This window comes from Rhinatrema bivittatum, chromosome 16 (genome assembly GCF_901001135.1).
Source record: "Rhinatrema bivittatum chromosome 16, aRhiBiv1.1, whole genome shotgun sequence".
NCBI classification, from domain to species: domain Eukaryota; kingdom Metazoa; phylum Chordata; class Amphibia; order Gymnophiona; family Rhinatrematidae; genus Rhinatrema; species Rhinatrema bivittatum.
In genome coordinates this window covers 2,182,225-2,199,188 of record NC_042630.1, presented here as the reverse complement: position 1 = coordinate 2,199,188, position 16,964 = coordinate 2,182,225, and the positions used below count along the sequence as shown (strand labels likewise).

At 46.8% G+C, this 16,964-nt stretch overlaps 1 long non-coding RNA gene across 1 annotated transcript; it reads right to left on the bottom strand.

The window, feature by feature from the left end:
- Positions 1 to 413: 413 nt before the first annotated feature.
- Positions 414 to 15,686, bottom strand: LOC115077994. The gene is made up of 5 exons (XR_003853015.1): positions 15,499 to 15,686; positions 6,032 to 6,213; positions 4,023 to 4,173; positions 2,180 to 2,232; positions 414 to 434 (listed from the first exon to the last, which is right to left on the bottom strand). It is a non-coding gene; the product is annotated as an uncharacterized LOC115077994 (long non-coding RNA).
- Between the last annotated feature and the right edge of the window lie 1,278 nt (positions 15,687 to 16,964).

Sequence of the window (16,964 nt, the reverse complement as noted above, 5' to 3'; positions counted from 1 at the left end):
GAAAAATGGGATGAACGATGCTAATTTTATGGTCATTGTACTGGGAGCTTGAAACTGGACAGTGGTTTGCTTATTGCATAGATTGCCCTGGGGATGTGTTCCTGTCATGTCCTCGACAGGGGACCATGCTATGGGGGGAGGGGGGATCATGTCTGGAAACTCCCCCACCACCTCCAGAGGGACTGTGGGGCCATCCCGCTCAGTTCTCGCTGGGTCTCGGCTCCTCCCTTCCTCATTAGAAAAATCACAAAATCCATAAAACCAGGCTACTCTGAACTGGCTGCAGATGACCTGCGACCCCACAGGCTGACCAGCTGGCTGCATTATTTCAGGACAGGACGGTCGAGCCTGGGTCTCTTCATGCAGGGGGAGGCAAAGCAAGAGAAGCAGGACGGCTTTCTCCTAACACTTACCTGTACCTTCACCACCGAGTACTGGCAAGAGAAAAGAGAAGAGAGAGAGAACATCATCATTAGCAGAGAAATAAAACCAAGGCAAGAGAAAAGAGAAGAGAGAGAGAGAACATCATCATTAGCAGAGAAATAAAACCAAGGCAAGAGAAAAGAAAAGAGAGAGAGAGAACATCATCATTAGCAGGGAAATAAAACCAAGGCAAGAGAAAAGAAAAGAGAGAGAGAACATCATCATTAGCAGAGGAAATAAAACCAAGGCAAGAGAAAAGAGAAGAGAGAGAGAACATCATCATTAGCAGAGAAATAAAACCAAGGCAAGAGAAAAGAGAAGAGAGAGAGAACATCATCATTAGCAGAGAAATAAAACCAAGGCAAGAGAAAAGAGAAGAGAGAGAGAGAACATCATCATTAGCAGAGAAAATAAAACCAAGGCAAGAGAAAAGAAAAGAGAGAGAGAGAACATCATCACTAGCAGGGAAATAAAACCAAGGCAAGAGAAAAGAAAAGAGAGAGAGAACATCATCATCAGCAGGGAAATAAAACCAAGGCAAGAGAAAAGAGAAGAGAGAGAGAGAACATCATCATTAGCAGGGAAATAAAACCAAGGCAAGAGAAAAGAAAAGAGAGAGAGAACATCATCATTAGCAGGGAAATAAAACCAAGGCAAGAGAAAAGAGAAGAGAGAGAGAGAACATCATCATTAGCAGGGAAATAAAACCAAGGCAAGAGAAAAGAGAAGAGAGAGAGAGAACATCATCATTAGCAGGGAAAATAAAACCAAGGCAAGAGAAAAGAGAAGAGAGAGAGAGAGAGAGAACATCATCATTAGCAGGGAAATAAAACCAAGGCAAGAGAAAAGAGAAGAGAGAGAGAGAACATCATCATTAGCAGGGAAATAAAACCAAGGCAAGAGAAAAGAAAAGAGAGAGAGAACATCATCATTAGCAGGGAAATAAAACCAAGGCAAGAGAAAAGAAAAGAGAGAGAGAACATCATCATTAGCAGGGAAATAAAACCAAGGCAAGAGAAAAGAAAAGAGAGAGAACATCATCATCAGCAGAGAAATAAAACCAAGGCAAGAGAAAAGAGAAGAGAGAGAGAGAACATCATCATTAGCAGGGAAATAAAACCAAGGCAAGAGAAAAGAGAAGAGAGAGAGAGAGAACATCATCATTAGCAGGGAAATAAAACCAAGGCAAGAGAAAAGAGAAGAGAGAGAGATCATCATTAGCAGGGAAATAAAACCAAGGCAAGACACAAGAAAAGAGAGAGAGAGAGAGAGAGCACATCATCATTAGCAGAGAAATAAAACCAAGGCAAGAGAAAAGAGAAGAGAGAGAGAGAACATCATCATTAGCAGAGAAATAAAACCAAGGCAAGACACAAGAAAAGAGAGAGAGAACATCATCATTAGCAGAGAAATAAAACCAAGGCAAGAGAAAAGAAAAGAGAGAGAGAACATCATCATTAGCAGAGAAATAAAACCAAGCCTTTATCAACGGGAAGAGAGCACGGCAGCCACAAAAGCTTAAGAGATCCTGTCCGGCCTGACCTTAAAAAGAAAGATAAAATCATGAAGAGGTGTCAGGGCATCCCATGGTGGGAGCCTGGTGACCTTCTCCTAAATTTGTGAGCAAGGAAGGACACAGGCAGCATTTCTACTTGGGATCCCAATCTGCAGACCCTGCCCACACGCTGGACATCGAGGGCCTGCCTGCTCGCACCCTCCCTCACAATTACTGCAGAAAGACCATCCTGAAAGTTACCTTATCATTGATCTGCATGAAATCACTGCCCAGAGTCACAATGCGGAATTTCACTAGAACAGAAAGAGAGACCAGGAACTCAGGCCAAAAGCAGAGAAAACTATTTCAGAGCAGTCCTAGAGGTGACGGGCTCTGTATCCCTGCTCCCATCCCCTGATCCCTCCAGTCCTAGAGGTGACAGGCTCTGTATCCCTGCTCCCATCCCCTGATCCCTCCAGTCCTAGAGGTGACAGGCTCTGTATCCCTGCTCCCATCCCCTGATCCCTCCAGTCCTAGAGGTGACAGGCTCTGTATCCCTGCTCCCAGTCCCCTGATCCCTCCAGTCCTAGAGGTGACAGGCTATGTATCCTGCACCCAGTCCCTGATCCCTCCAGTCCTAGAGGTGACAGGCTCTGTATCCCTGCTACCCATTCCCTGATCCCTCCAGTCCTAGAGGTGACAGGCTCTGTATCCCTGCTCCCATCCCCTGATCCCTCCAGTACCCTCCAGTCCTAGAGGTGACAGGCTCTGTATCCCTGCACCCATCCCCTGATCCCTCCAGTACCTAGAGGTGACAGGCTCTGTATCCCTGCTCCCCATCCCCTGATCCCTCCAGTCCTAGAGGTGACAGGCTCTGTATCCCTGCTCCCATCCCCTGATCCCTCCAGTCCTAGAGGTGACAGGCTCTGTATCCCTGCTCCCATCCCCTGATCCCTCCAGTCCTAGAGGTGACAGGCTCTGTATCCCTGCTCCCATCCCCTGATCCCTCCAGTCCTAGAGGTGACAGGCTCTGTATCCCTGCCCCCATCCCCTGATCCCTCCAGTCCTAGAGGTGACAGGCTCTGTATCCCCTGCCCCCATCCTCTGATCCCTCCAGTCCTAGAGGTGACAGGCTCCTGTATCCCTGCTCCCATCCTCTGATCCCTCCAGTCCTAGAGGTGACAGGCTCTGTATCCCTGCTCCCATCCCCTGCTCCCTCCAGTCCTAGAGGTGACAGGCTCTGTATCCCTGCTCCCATCCTCTGATCCCTCCAGTCCTAGAGGTGACAGGCTCTGTATCCCTGCCCCCATCCTCTGATCCCTCCAGTCCTAGAGGTGACAGGCTCTGTATCCCTGCCCCCATCCTCTGATCCCTCCAGTCCTAGAGGTGACAGGCTCTGTATCCCTGCTCCCATCCCCTGATCCCTCCAGTCCTAGAGGTGACAGGCTCTGTATCCCTGCTCCCATCCCCTGATCCCTCCAGTCCTAGAGGTGACAGGCTCTGTATCCCTGCTCCCATCCTCTGATCCCTCCAGTCCTAGAGGTGAAGGCTCTGTATTCCTGCCCCCATCCTCCTGATCCCTCCAGTCCTAGAGGTGACAGGCTCTGTATCCCTGCCCCCATCCCCTGATCCCTCCAGTCCTAGAGGTGACAGGCTCTGTATCCCTGCTCCCCATCCCCTGATCCCTCCAGTCCTAGAGGTGACAGGCTCTGTATCCCTGCCCCCATCCTCTGATCCCTCCAGTCCTAGAGGTGACAGGCTCTGTATCCCTGCCCCCATCCTCTGATCCCTCCAGTCCTAGAGGTGACAGGCTCTGTATCCCTGCTCCCATCCCCTGATCCCTCCAGTCCTAGAGGTGACAGGCTCTGTATCCCTGCTCCCATCCCCTGATCCCTCCAGTCCTAGAGGTGACAGGCTCTGTATCCCTGCTCCCATCCCCTGATCCTTCCAGTCCTAGAGGTGACAGGCTCTGTATCCCTGCTCCCATCCTCTGATCCCTTCCAGTCCTAGAGGTGACAGGCTCTGTATCCCTGCTCCCATCCCTCTGAACCCTCCAGTCCTAGAGGTGACAGGCTTTATGCATAAGGCTGCTCCTTCCTCTTACCTGTCTGTTGAGGTTGGTAGATTGGTTTGTCTGTCTGCACGAAGGTTCCATTGCTGGACCTCTGGATAAGGACCATTGTTTTCTCTTCCAAATCACCAATGATCACCCGAAGAGCCGCAATCTGCTCTAAGCCTTCCAGTGGAGCTGGGACCTATCAGGGGTGACAGAGAGGGGAAGAGTTATAGTAGGTGAGCAAAAAGAGGGAGAAAGCAATAACCTCTGTCCCACATACATAAAAGCATGCACAAGAGCATGTGCTGAATGCAATCCACAAGGAAGGTGCTGCACCTTCACTTACAAATACCGGGAGCTCCAGCTGACAGCTAACTTAGCAGTCCATGTCTGCAGGCCTAATCTAGAGCTTAGAGCAGTGGACTCTGACCTCTGGAAGGTTCAGGGTTCAAATCCCACTCATCCTCCTTTTGACCTTGACTAAGTCGCTTCACCCTCCATTGCTTCCAGTACAAAATGCAATGGTGACCCCTTCTTGGGCAGGATCCTACCTACTCTACCTGACTGTAACATGTTTTGAGCTATGAATGAAAAGGCCAGAGCTAAATGTTTAAAAAAAAACATTTCCCTGTCTGCAGAGCTGTACCTTTCCCACTCCGAAGTTCTTATAATATACAGAAATCCTTCTGCAAAAAGGCATCCATGCACAACTGTCATCTCATGGTGCTGGACTCAGAAACCTACAGGCATCTCACTGTCCCAGAAACACGCCCGCTCCCCTCGCTGTCCTCCATACACAAGTTACATCGCGTAACATTTTATTAAGGAAAACACGCCCGCTCCCCTCGCTGTCCTCCATACACAAGTTACATCGTGTAACATTTTATTAAGGAAAACACGCCCGCTCCCCTCGCTGTCCTCCATACACAAGTTACATCGCGTAACATTTTATTAAGGAAAACACGCCCGCTCCCCTCGCTGTCCTCCATACACAAGCTACATCGTGTAACATTTTATTAAGGAAAACACGCCCGCTCCCCTCGCTGTCCTCCATACACAAGTTACATCGTGTAACATTTTATTAAGGATAACACGCCCGCTCCCCTCGCTGTCCTCCATACACAAGTTACATCGCGTAACATTTTATTAAGGAAAACACGCCCGCTCCCCTCTCTGTCCTCCATACACAAGCTACATCGTGTAACATTTTATTAAGGAAAACACGCCCGCTCCCCTCGCTGTCCTCCATACACAAGTTACATCGTGTAACATTTTATTAAGGAAAACACGCCCGCTCCCCTCTCTGTCCTCCATACACAAGCTACATCGTGTAACATTTTATTAAGGAAAACACGCCCTCTCCCCTCGCTGTCCTCCATACACAAGCTACATCGTGTAACATTTTATTAAGGAAAACACGCCCGCTCCCCTCTCTGTCCTCCATACACAAGCTACATCGTGTAACATTTTATTAAGGAAAACACGCCCGCTCCCCTCGCTGTCCTCCATACACAAGCTACATCGTGTAACATTTTATTAAGGATAACACGCCCGCTCCCCCCTCTGTCCTCCATACACAAGCTACATCGTGTAACATTTTATTAAGGATAACACGCCCGCTCCCCTCGCTGTCCTCCATACACAAGCTACATCGTGTAACATTTTATTAAGGATAACACGCCCACTCCCCCCTCTGTCCTCCATACACAAGTTACATCGTGTAACATTTTATTAAGGAAAACACGCCCGCTCCCCTCGCTGTCCTCCTTACACAAGTTACATCGCGTAACATTTAAATGAGGAAAACACGCCCGCTCCCCTCGCTGTCCTCCTTACACAAGTTACATCGTGTAACATTTTATTAAGGTAAACACGCCCGCTCCCCTCCTTACACAAGTTACATCGTGTAACATTTTATTAAGGAAAACACGCCCGCTCCCCTCGCTCCCCTCCTTACACAAGTTACATCGTGTAACATTTTATTAAGGAAAACACGCCCGCTCCCCTCGCTGTCCTCCATACACATGTTGCACAGCATGAATCTGCTGGGTACTCACCTGGAAGTCCCTACATCCATCGCTATCATCCTGTGAGGAGTCTGTCGACCAGAGACTGCTTCTGGTCTCCGAGCTCTAAGGAAACGAGGAGCCGGGTGCTTTCATTTACTTCTCGGACACTGAAGCAGAGCTTCTGCAAGGAAGGGTAGGAGAGCAGCGCAGGAGCCGTTACCAGGTACTGTCTGCAAAGGAAGGGAGAGGAGAGGTTAGGTTAGGTATTAGGGATTACGCCAGGGCTGCTGAGCCTGCCCTGGCAACCACCAGAAGGAGACTCAACCATTAGGGGACAGTCTTAGAGCGGTGCCTTACATGCTAGAGACCGGAAGGATTCCCGTGGCTGTAAGGGCAAGGAGCAGAGCACAGCTCAGGAAGGAGCCTGCCTCCATCGTCTGCGGGGCGCAGGGGAGACGGACAAGCGGATTCTAGCAGCAGAAGTGTCGCTCTCTCTCTCCTGTGCAACCTGCCCCGCAGATCCTCTTATACACTCCCAGAAGGGGCAAGGTAGCTAATCCAAGGGCCTGAAGCAAAGGCAGGCTTCCTTCTTCCCCTGTCCCTGGGGGGGAAGCAATTTGTGTAAATCATGGCCGCCGGCCTCCAGTGCCTGGAATGTGACCACATTTCCACCTGTCATCTTGATAATCTGCCTGAAGACAAGGGCTGAGCCTTGCATAGTAACATAGCAAACACCAGCAGGCAAAGACCCAAGTGGTCCATCCAGTTTGCCCAGCAAGCTTTTGTTTTGCTGTTTTATTTTACTCTTCGGGTAATTGTTGCTCTGTGCATTCTCCATCCTTTAGCCACTAGGAAGCCTCTGTGTTCATATTATGACCCCTTGCTCTACAGTTTGGTTTTCTTCAGAATAAAATGTTTGGTTCTTGTGCATGATTAATCCCTTTCAGGTATTTGAAAGTCTGCATCATTTCTCCTCCAGTGTATAAAGTACATATTTAGGTCCCTACCCTAACTGGCAAGGGCCCATTGGGGTCTCCAACAACCCCAGAATGATCCACTTCCAATGTCTCATCAAAGGGCTCTCACAGCAGCTCTGCAACATCCCCTCTGCTTTCATGAAAAGGTCCCTGGGGACCCCCACAAACACATGGCTTCCACAGGTAGAAACGCAGAAATGTGATGGAAGAAAAAGGCCGTACGGCCCGTCCAGTCTGCCTATCCACATCTCCTCCTCAACTCTACCATCCCTACCACCCCCTCCGAGACCCCCTGTGCTTGGCCCACTCCCTAGGGAAGCTTCCCTGGATTTTCAGAGTATCTGCAGCTCATTGGCTCGTCAGTTTCTGCAAAATGTTTTGAAAAATTAAAATAAAAGAAGAAAATCTGTGCATAAAAGTTGAAATACTGAATAAATATCTATTTTCAGCATTCAAAGAAAGATTCTGAGAAGGCCCACGGATAACAGGCACTTTTACAATACAGAACAATGGCAGAGTCCATGCCATTTACAAAAGATTTGCATGGGCAAGACAGTGGGACCATATGGCAAACTTCCAAGGATATGAAGGGAGCTCAGAGGATTAAACGAGTTCTGTTTCATCACTTTTAGGAGACAGCAGGTGATGTCTTCTTACCTAAAAGTGGAAATGGAGTAACGAAACAACAATACAGGCCTGTGAAATCCTTAAAGTAAATCCCGCAAGACCCCTGGTCCAGATGGATTCCCCATGACTTTTACAAGATCTTAAGCCAGCAAACAGTAGGGCCCACGAGAGGCTTTTCCCCGGACTTCAATAAAGCAGAGATTACAGTATCGGCTAAACCAGGGAAAGATTTGTTATTACCATCTTCAAATAGACCTAGTTCACTGCTAAATTGTGATTTAAAAATATTTGCTAAAGTTATCGCAGATAGATTAAACAGAATAATGCCTTTTATAATATCTAACGATCAGGCAGATTTGCTGGCAATCACAAACTAAAATTGATTTTGGCATTGAATTTGTGTAAAAATTATACCATTCAAGCAGTGGCCATAGGCTTTGACTCAGAAAAGACCTTTGATAGGGTTTTCTGGCCCACATATGTTCTCAGTCCTGCAAAGGTTTCATTTTACTGGAGATATTTTAAAATATCTCTCTTCTATATAAATCACCAGTCTCTGATATTGTAGCCAATGGTCATAAAACTTCTGATGTTCATAATACATAGAGGAGTAAGACAGGGTTGTCCTCTTTCCCTGCTATTGGGGAAAATTAATAACGATGAGTCCATTTTGGGCAATCTTTCTGACTAATCAAGTGTTGGAATAGCAGAATACATTTGGAGAATTTACGGTGTTAAAGATTAACATAAGTCTGAAGTTCTGAAAGATAGTTCAGGTGCTAGTTTTCTGCTATGTTGGGTTCAGAGAGAAATGAAACATTTAGGGATAAAATACCTAAGGATGTTAAAAAAAAAAATCTATATGCAGTTAACATGCAACCTTTAATGAAAGGTAAGGTTAAATGTTTAACCCACTGGCGGACATTACCTTTATCTTTGACTTTCAGAATTAATTTCTTAAAAATGATGGTAGCGCCAAGATGTCTTTGTATGATGAAAATGTTCCAGATACAGTTACAATGAAAAGATCTTAAGGAAATAAATATTTTAGATCCTACATAAGAAAATAAGAAATTGCCATACTGGGTCAGACCAAGCGTCCATCAAGCCCAGCATCCTGTTTCCAACAGAAGCCAATCCAGGCTATAAGAACCTGGCAAGTACCCAAATGTTAAATAAATAAAAAGCTACTATTTCTTATTAATTAATAGCAGTTTATGGATTTTTCCTCTCGGAACTTATCCAAACCTTTTTTTAAACCCAGTTTCACTAACTGCTGTAACCGCATCCTCTGGCAATGAATTCCAGAGCTTAACTATGCGCTGAGTGAAAGAATTTTCTTGGATTTGTTTTAAATGAGCTACTTGCTAACTTCATGGAGTTCCCTCCTGATCCTTCTATTATTTTATGGAATGGAGAAAAGTCAAGAATTCTGTTGTCAATATTGATGAAGTCCTTCGATCAAGGGGGTTTGAAATGTCCTAATTTACAATGGTACAATCTGGCATGATTGTTATGCCATATTTCAAATTGGATCTTCTCACACCTTTCTTGCAGAGTTGGTTCAGTCCAATATCTTTACATTTTTTATACAGATTGGTGACAGGGATGCTCCAGGGAACTTAAGACAGATATAATGATGAGTTCTTGTAGGAAGACCTGGACATTGCTAGGGAACCTAGAAACAAAGTTATCATTCATTTCTAATCATGGCAATCCACAATTGGTCCCAGGTTTAGCAAACCACATTTTTAAAGTCTGGAATACAAAATAACTTAAACAAATTCAACAATTCTTTATAGGAGACTCAAATCTCTTTCACATTTTTCAGGAGTTGCAAAGATTAGCACAGAGATTTCTGTACATATTTGCAAGTACGGCATTATATAAAGATCCGCTCAAGTCTAATGCAGACCTGGGGAAACCTGGGTTATCAGAGGAGATATTGATAGGGAAAACTCTTCTGCTAAATACATATAGAGCCTTAAATACTAAATAGCTTGAACATGTCAAATGCGTTTGTAGAGGTGGAGTAAATGTTCGGATTTTAAGATGACAGCGTTTCAAACCTATCAATGAAATTATGGAAAATGTGCTATTAAGGGAAACCCAATACAGATTTATCTATCAAGCACAGTTGTCGCAAGGAAGTGCATATCAAGGCAAAGCGTGTCTTTCAGCACTTTGCTTAAAGAATATTAATGGGAGAGGAGATTATGTCCATGGATTCAAAACTTTTGGAGAGAACTACAGGTGTATACGGGGGAACGGTAGAGGCAGACACATCTTAGGAGAAGAGGAACAAATACAGAGGCTCCTCAGAGGTGGGGGAGTGAGGGGTAAAGCCTGGGATAAGCACAGAGGATCCTCAGAGGTGGGGGAGTGAGGGGTAAAGCCTGGGATAAGCACAGAGGATCCTCAGAGGTGGGGGAGTGAGGGGTAAAGCCTGGGATAAGCACAGAGGATCCTCAGAGGTGGGGGAGTGAGGGGTAAAACCTGGGATAAGCACAGAGGATCCCTCAGAGGTGGGGGAGTGAGGGGTAAAGCCTGGGATAAGCACAGAGGATCCTCAGAGGCAGGGGAGTGAGGGGTAAAGCCTGGGATAAGCACAGAGGATCCTCAGAGGTGGGGGAGTGAGGGGTAAAGCCTGGGATAAGCACAGATGATCCTCAGAGGTGGGGGAGTGAGGGGTAAAGCCTGGGATAAGCACAGAGGATCCTCAGAGGTGGGAGAGTGAGGGGTAAAGCCTGGGATAAGCACAGAGGATCCTCAGAGGTGGGGGAGTGAGGGGTAAAGCCTGGGATAAGCACAGAGGATCCTCAGAGGTGGGGTAGCTGAAGATTGAGGAGGGTCTATCATATTGCAGAAAGAGTGTAAAAAATGCAGACTGGTTACTTGGAGATACTTTTTCTGAGAATAATCTCGTGGCAGTTCATCTGAGAGCTTCAGGCTAGATGACTGCAGGATGTGAGGGAAGGTGTGGGCCCCATTCTCTGTAACAGTCCCACCTTGTGCCCTGCTCCTTCCTCCTGGAGGGGTGGAAAGCAACAGACATTGCCACATCTCTGTCCTGTTGTGTAAGAAATAGTAAGGCCTCCATGTCATAAACCTGTCACAAAAGGTTTGATTGAAGAGTGTTCATAGAAGGTTCTGGAAACTGAAATCCCTCTGAGTCCTCTATCCAGACAGAGACAGAGACAGAGAGAGAGAGAGCGAGAGAGAGCGCTCTCTAAGACAGCGTAAATCAGCTGGGAGATCCAGCAGCCCTCAGTTTTGTCTTCTAATTAGGGGAAAATGTCTCCAGCTTGGCTTAGGTTGCTGTCCGAATTTTCCAGATAAGCTCATGATTCTTTGATTTCTTTTGCTAAATTCTATAGCTCAGGAATATAGATTGAGGATCCATTTTACAAGTCAGAACCAAAAAATTGGGTTACAGAATCTGACTCTGCAGGTATCACGGTTCCGAGTTACTCTGCTCAATGTCACACAGAGTTGGTGTGAGTGGTGGGATTGGAAGTTTAGTGTGTGTCCCGGTTCTGAGTGATTCAGTGCTGAATGTCACACAGAGTTGGTGTGAGTGGTGGGATTGGAAGTTTAGTCCGTGTCCCAGTTCTGAGTGATTCAGTGCTGAATGTCACACAGAGTTGGTGTGAGTAGTGGGATTGGAAGTTTAGAACGTGTCCCGGTTCTGAGTGATTCAGTGCTGAATGTCACACAGAGTTGGTGTGAGTGGTGGGATTGGAAGTTTAGAATGTATCCCAGTTCTGAGTGATTCAGTGCTGAATGTCACACAGAGTTGGTGTGAGTGGTGGGATTGGAAGTTTAGAATTTGTCCCGGTTCTAAGTGATTCAGTGCTGAATGTCGCACAGAGTTGGTGTGAGTGGTGGGATTGGAAGTTTAGTCCGTGTCCCAGTTCTGAGTGATTCAGTGCTGAATGTCACACAGAGTTGGTGTGAGTGGTGGGATTGGAAGTTTAGAATGTATCCCAGTTCTGAGTGATTCAGTGCTGAATGTCACACAGAGTTGGTGTGAGTGGTGGGATTGGAAGTTTAGAATGTGTCCCAGTTCTGAGTGATTCAGTGCTGAATGTCACACAGAGTTGGTGTGAGTGGTGGGATTGGAAGTTTAGAATGTATCCCAGTTCTGAGTGATTCAGTGCTGAATGTCGCACAGAGTTGGGGTGAGTGGTGGGATTGGAAGTTTAGTGTGTGTCCCGGTTCCGAGTGATTCAGTGCTGAATGTCACAAAGAGTTGGTGTGAGTGGTGGGATTGGAAGTTTAGTATGTGTCCCGGTTCTGAGTGATTCAGTGATGAATGTCACAAAGAGTGACATTAAAGTCACTTTACCCTCCATTGCCTCAGACACAAACTTAGATTGTAAGCCCTCTGGGGATAGGGAAATACCTACAGTACCTGAATCATGTAATCCACTTTGAAGTGCTGAAAAAAGTGCGAAAAGCGGAATATAAATTTAAATAAAAGAGTTGGTGTGAGTGGTGGGATTGGAAGTTTAGTCCGTGTCCTGGTTCTGAGTGATTCTGTGCTGAATGTCACAAAGAGTTGGTGTGAGTGGTGAGATTGGAAGTTTAGAACGTGTCCCGGTTCTGAGTGATTCAGTGCTGAATGTCACACAGAGTTGGGGTGAGTGGTGGGATTGGAAGTTTAGAACGTGTCCCGGTTCTGAGTGATTCAGTGCTGAATGTCACACAGAGTTGGTGTGAGTGGTGGGATTGGAAGTTTAGAACGTGTCCCGGTTCTGAGTGATTCAGTGCTGAATGTCACTCAGAGTTGGTGTGAGTGGTGGGATTGGAAGTTTAGTCCGTGTCCCAGTTCTGAGTGATTCAGTGCTGAATGTCACAAAGAGTGACATTAAAGTCACTTTACCCTCCATTGCCTCAGACACAAACTTAGATTGTAAGCCCTCTGGGGATAGGGAAATACCTACAGTACCTGAATCATGTAATCCACTTTGAAGTGCTGAAAAAAGTGCGAAAAGCGGAATATAAATTTAAATAAAAGAGTTGGTGTGAGTGGTGGGATTGGAAGTTTAGTCCGTGTCCTGGTTCTGAGTGATTCTGTGCTGAATGTCACAAAGAGTTGGTGTGAGTGGTGAGATTGGAAGTTTAGAACGTGTCCCGGTTCTGAGTGATTCAGTGCTGAATGTCACACAGAGTTGGTGTGAGTGGTGGGATTGGAAGTTTAGAATGTGACCCAGTTCTGACTGATTCAGTGCTGAATGTCACACAGAGTTGGTGTGAGTGGTGGGACTGGAAGTTTAGAATGTGTCCCGGTTCTGAGGGATTCAGTGCTGAATGTCACACAGAGTTGGTGTGAGTGGTGGGATTGGAAGTTTAGTCCGTGTCCCGGTTCTGAGTGATTCAGTGCTGAATGTCACACAGAGTTGGTGTGAGTGGTGGGATTGGAAGTTTAGTCCGTGTCCCGGTTCTGAGTGATTCAGTGCTGAATGTCACAAAGAGTTGGGGTGAGTGGTGGGATTGGAAGTTTAGTCCGTGTCCTGGTTCTGAGGGATTCAGTGCTGAATGTCACACAGAGTTGGTGTGAGTGGTGGGATTGGAAGTTTAGTGTGTGTCCTGTTTCTGAGTGATTCAGTGCTGAATGTCACACAGAGTTGGGGTGAGTGGTGGGATTGGAAGTTTAGAATTTGTCCCGGTTCTAAGTGATTCAGTGCTGAATGTCACACAGAGTTGGGGTGAGTGGTGGGATTGGAAGTTTAGTCCGTGTCCCGGTTCTGAGTGATTCAGTGCTGAATGTCACACAGAGTTGGTGTGAGTGGTGGGATTGGAAGTTTAGTGTGTGTCCTGGTTCTGAGTGATTCAGTGCTGAATGTCACACAGAGTTGGGGTGAGTGGTGGGATTGGAAGTTTAGTCCGTGTCCCGGTTCTGAGTGATTCAGTGCTGAATGTCACAAAGAGTTGGTGTGAGTGGTGGGATTGGAAACTCAGTTTGCAAGAAATCATAGCTGACTGTCTCATTCAGAATTGGAATTGGTTTCTTGGTGACCTTCTAAATCTTACATTCAAGCTAGTGTGTGTCTCTCTCCTCTCTTGCTTTTTCCTGCGCTCCCTAATTCCCTGTCTGTGGGCACTTTTCTCATTCAGAACCTATCAGTGCTCTGCCTCTCCTGCCTTCTGGTACCCGTACCTTGCTCGGCCTGCCCACCTGGTGAAACATTTTCATGAATAACATGAAATGCCCACTTCCTAAATAGCAGTGAAAGCTGCCCTCAGCTCCTCCAGGAATCTTTGAGGACCAGGGCAACGGGGGGGGGCTTGTGGCCACACAGCCTGAGATGCGCAAAGAGTTATAATGAAAGCCAAGGATGGGGAGCAGCTGACAGGAAGGTGGGAGGTCCCGCAGGCTGCTACTATAGCTCCAGGGCAACGGTGCCAGCGTAGCTGGGCTACAAGAGAGCTCTCGGGCTGCTGGCAGTGCTAGGGATCAGGGCAGCTGCTGGCAGCTGTTTTACTCAGCTCTTTGAAAACCCTGCTGGGAAACACCTGCTCCAGTCTTATGAAAAGATTTTAAGCTGATTCTGGGAGCCGCACCTCAGTGCTGGGTCGTGTGGGGCACGACTGGCACCCGTGTTCTGGGCAGCTCTTCAGTTACACAGAGGGTGTCTGCCACCCGGGCAGTGCTCCCTTCCCCGTCCCTCTGCATCTCCCTCCCTCACTGCTGCTGCTTCTCTCCAAGCTTCTTACAGTTATTCTCTCTCTCTCCCTCACCCTCCAGTCTCTGTTTTAGCTGCTCCTGAGGGAATTCTGTGCAGAAATACCATTCTGCAATGCTGTGCCCATTACTGGACATTATTTGTTAAACACCACAATATAATTGCTGTCTTTGAGTAATAATTTATGATGCAATACAGAGAAAGGTTATTAATCAAAGATGCAGAATTGTTTATTTTTTTAGCATAATTTCCCCATCACAAGGTTTGGCTCCTCCCCCCCAGATCCATCTCTCCTTCCTCCAAACTTGACCATCCCCAGCTCTCTCCCCGCTTTTTGTCTTGAGCCTGTCTCCCTCCCATGTCTCTTCCCCATCCAGCTTTCTCTCTCCCCCCGCAATCCCCAGCAGGACGCTCAGCTTTTCCTCTCTTCCACCCAAGGTCCAAACCTCCCCCATCCATTTCTTTCCCTCCCCCCCAAGCAGGACTTTTAGCTGCTGGTTCTGACCCAAGCAGCCTTGATCCCTTCCACAGCTCTGTCACGTTCACCCCACTCTAACCCCTCCCCACCTCCCTGGCTTCCTCTCCCTCTGCCCCACCAGGAGAAACCCGGTATTTGCTGTTCCCCATCCCCTACGTTCTCTCCCCCACACCCACGCTTGATACCCCCTTCTCTCCCCCCCACTTTTGCTCTCACCTCCAAGCAACACCTCCAGCGTTTGTTTGCCCTCTCCCTCTTCACCCCCCCCCCCCCCCTCCTCAACTCTCTCTTTGCCCCATCCATCCCAGCAAGAGCCCCGGGTTTCTCTCTTTGCTCCTTCCTCACCCAGGCTTGCCCATCTCTCCCCAGCTCTCTCTTAGTCTCTTCACCCTCCACTGCTCCCGTCTCCATCGGTCCATGTGGGCGAACCCCGGATCCCCACTCCTGAAGCCCACACAGACCGACACCGGCACCGGCCCCAATGCTTCCTCCTTCCAGCCCGGGCTGCTGGCTCCTGCTCTCTATGCCGAGTGCACAGCACTCTCCCAAGCAGTAATATTTCTCTCCTCCGGAAATATTTAAACAATTGAACAAGAAATGTAGAAACTGGCGTAAGCTTCTGATGTAAGAATTGCAGTCCTTAGGGTGGGGAGAAGAACTCAGACTAAAATGGCAAAAAAAACATCTTGCAAAAGAGGTCAAGGATTTAGTCGTACCTGTGAAAGGTCAAGGATTTAGTCGTACCTGTGAAAGGTCATGCTTGGAGGCAGCGTATGAACAAAGCTTTCAGCTGCAAGAATGTTTTTGTGGAAATTTCTTCCTTCAATATGTTGCAAGAAATGTAATCCTTTTGCACAAGATGTGTTTGCTCAAGTTTGTGCAACAAAACAGAGCTGTGGGCTGTTTATTCTCCAGGTCTCTCTCCTTCTTTCTTTGTAAGGGAGTCTTAAAGGGAAATAAAGAAATATCATAGGAAAACAATTGTATAATCAACAAATATTTGTAACCATTATGAATTAAGAAAAAAAAAATAGAAGCAAAGAAAGAGAGGAGATAAGGTAACTCTAAAGTAAAAGCCATAGCATTGGATTATGCGCCCATCAAAACATAATACAAGCTAGTATTGATCCACCAGGGGAAACGAGGAAGATTTTACAACCTTCCTTGTATCAATTAGGAATAATCTAAGCTGTTCAGGAGAAAAGAAGATTATAACTAATGGAAGAATAAGTAATTCAGCATTTTTCAGAGGTAGCGAAGGATACATGTAGCACCTCTATCCCGTTCCTCCTGTCTCAAAAGAAGAAAACCTGTTCTCCGCTCCTCAGTAATCCTGGAAAGGTCAGGAATACGAATGGCCTGCCCATGAAAGTTACGAAAATAGAAAGACATTATCTTACTTAGATCCCCCCCCCCTTCAGTACAAAAGAAAGGAGTAGGCTGGCATGATCAATGATCACAAAAGCAGATGACCCAATAAGCTGAGAAACATTTAAAGAAGGAGGAGAAACAGAACTAGAAGGAGAAAGCAAAAAAAATAGCCTTATTTATAGATGGCACAGAGTCCGGTGAAATTTTCAAGATGGCCATAAAATATCTCTGCAAAGTCATGATGGGAAATTCACCCATTACTTTAGGAAATTTCAAAAAACGGAGATTCAGACGACATGAAGAATTTTCCAGAAAGTCAACCCTTCTAGAGATGGGATTCTGTTTTTGAACTAATTGAGCCTGAATAGTAATCATCTTGGTCAAATCTTGCTGGATCAAGGAGAGTTTCTTCTCATGGTCACCCAGTTTAACCTCGCGCTCATTCACCAAGGGCTCTAATTTCTCCACAAAGGAATCCAACTTATGAGTTCCCTAAGGGCCTGGCCAAAGTGAGACATTGGTGCCCATAAAAAAAATCTAAAGTGACCTTTGCTGGTTTCTGAGGAGGAGAGAAATGTTCCATCGAAGACTGAAGCTGAAAAGAGCCGTGATCTAAGGCTGCAGGTAAGACAACTGCCCTCAAATTTGCCGAGGAAACCAGGGTTAGAATCAAATCTTGCCCTCCTGAAGGTGAAACAGCTTTGGCGTCCCCCACCCGCACCGTCATCAGAGAGGAAACACATGCGGGAAGCAGCTAAGAAGCCACCACGCGGGGTCTGAGGGAAAACTTCCTCCCTTGGAGAGATCAACGCTCCTCCATTTACTCTCCCACCGGGACC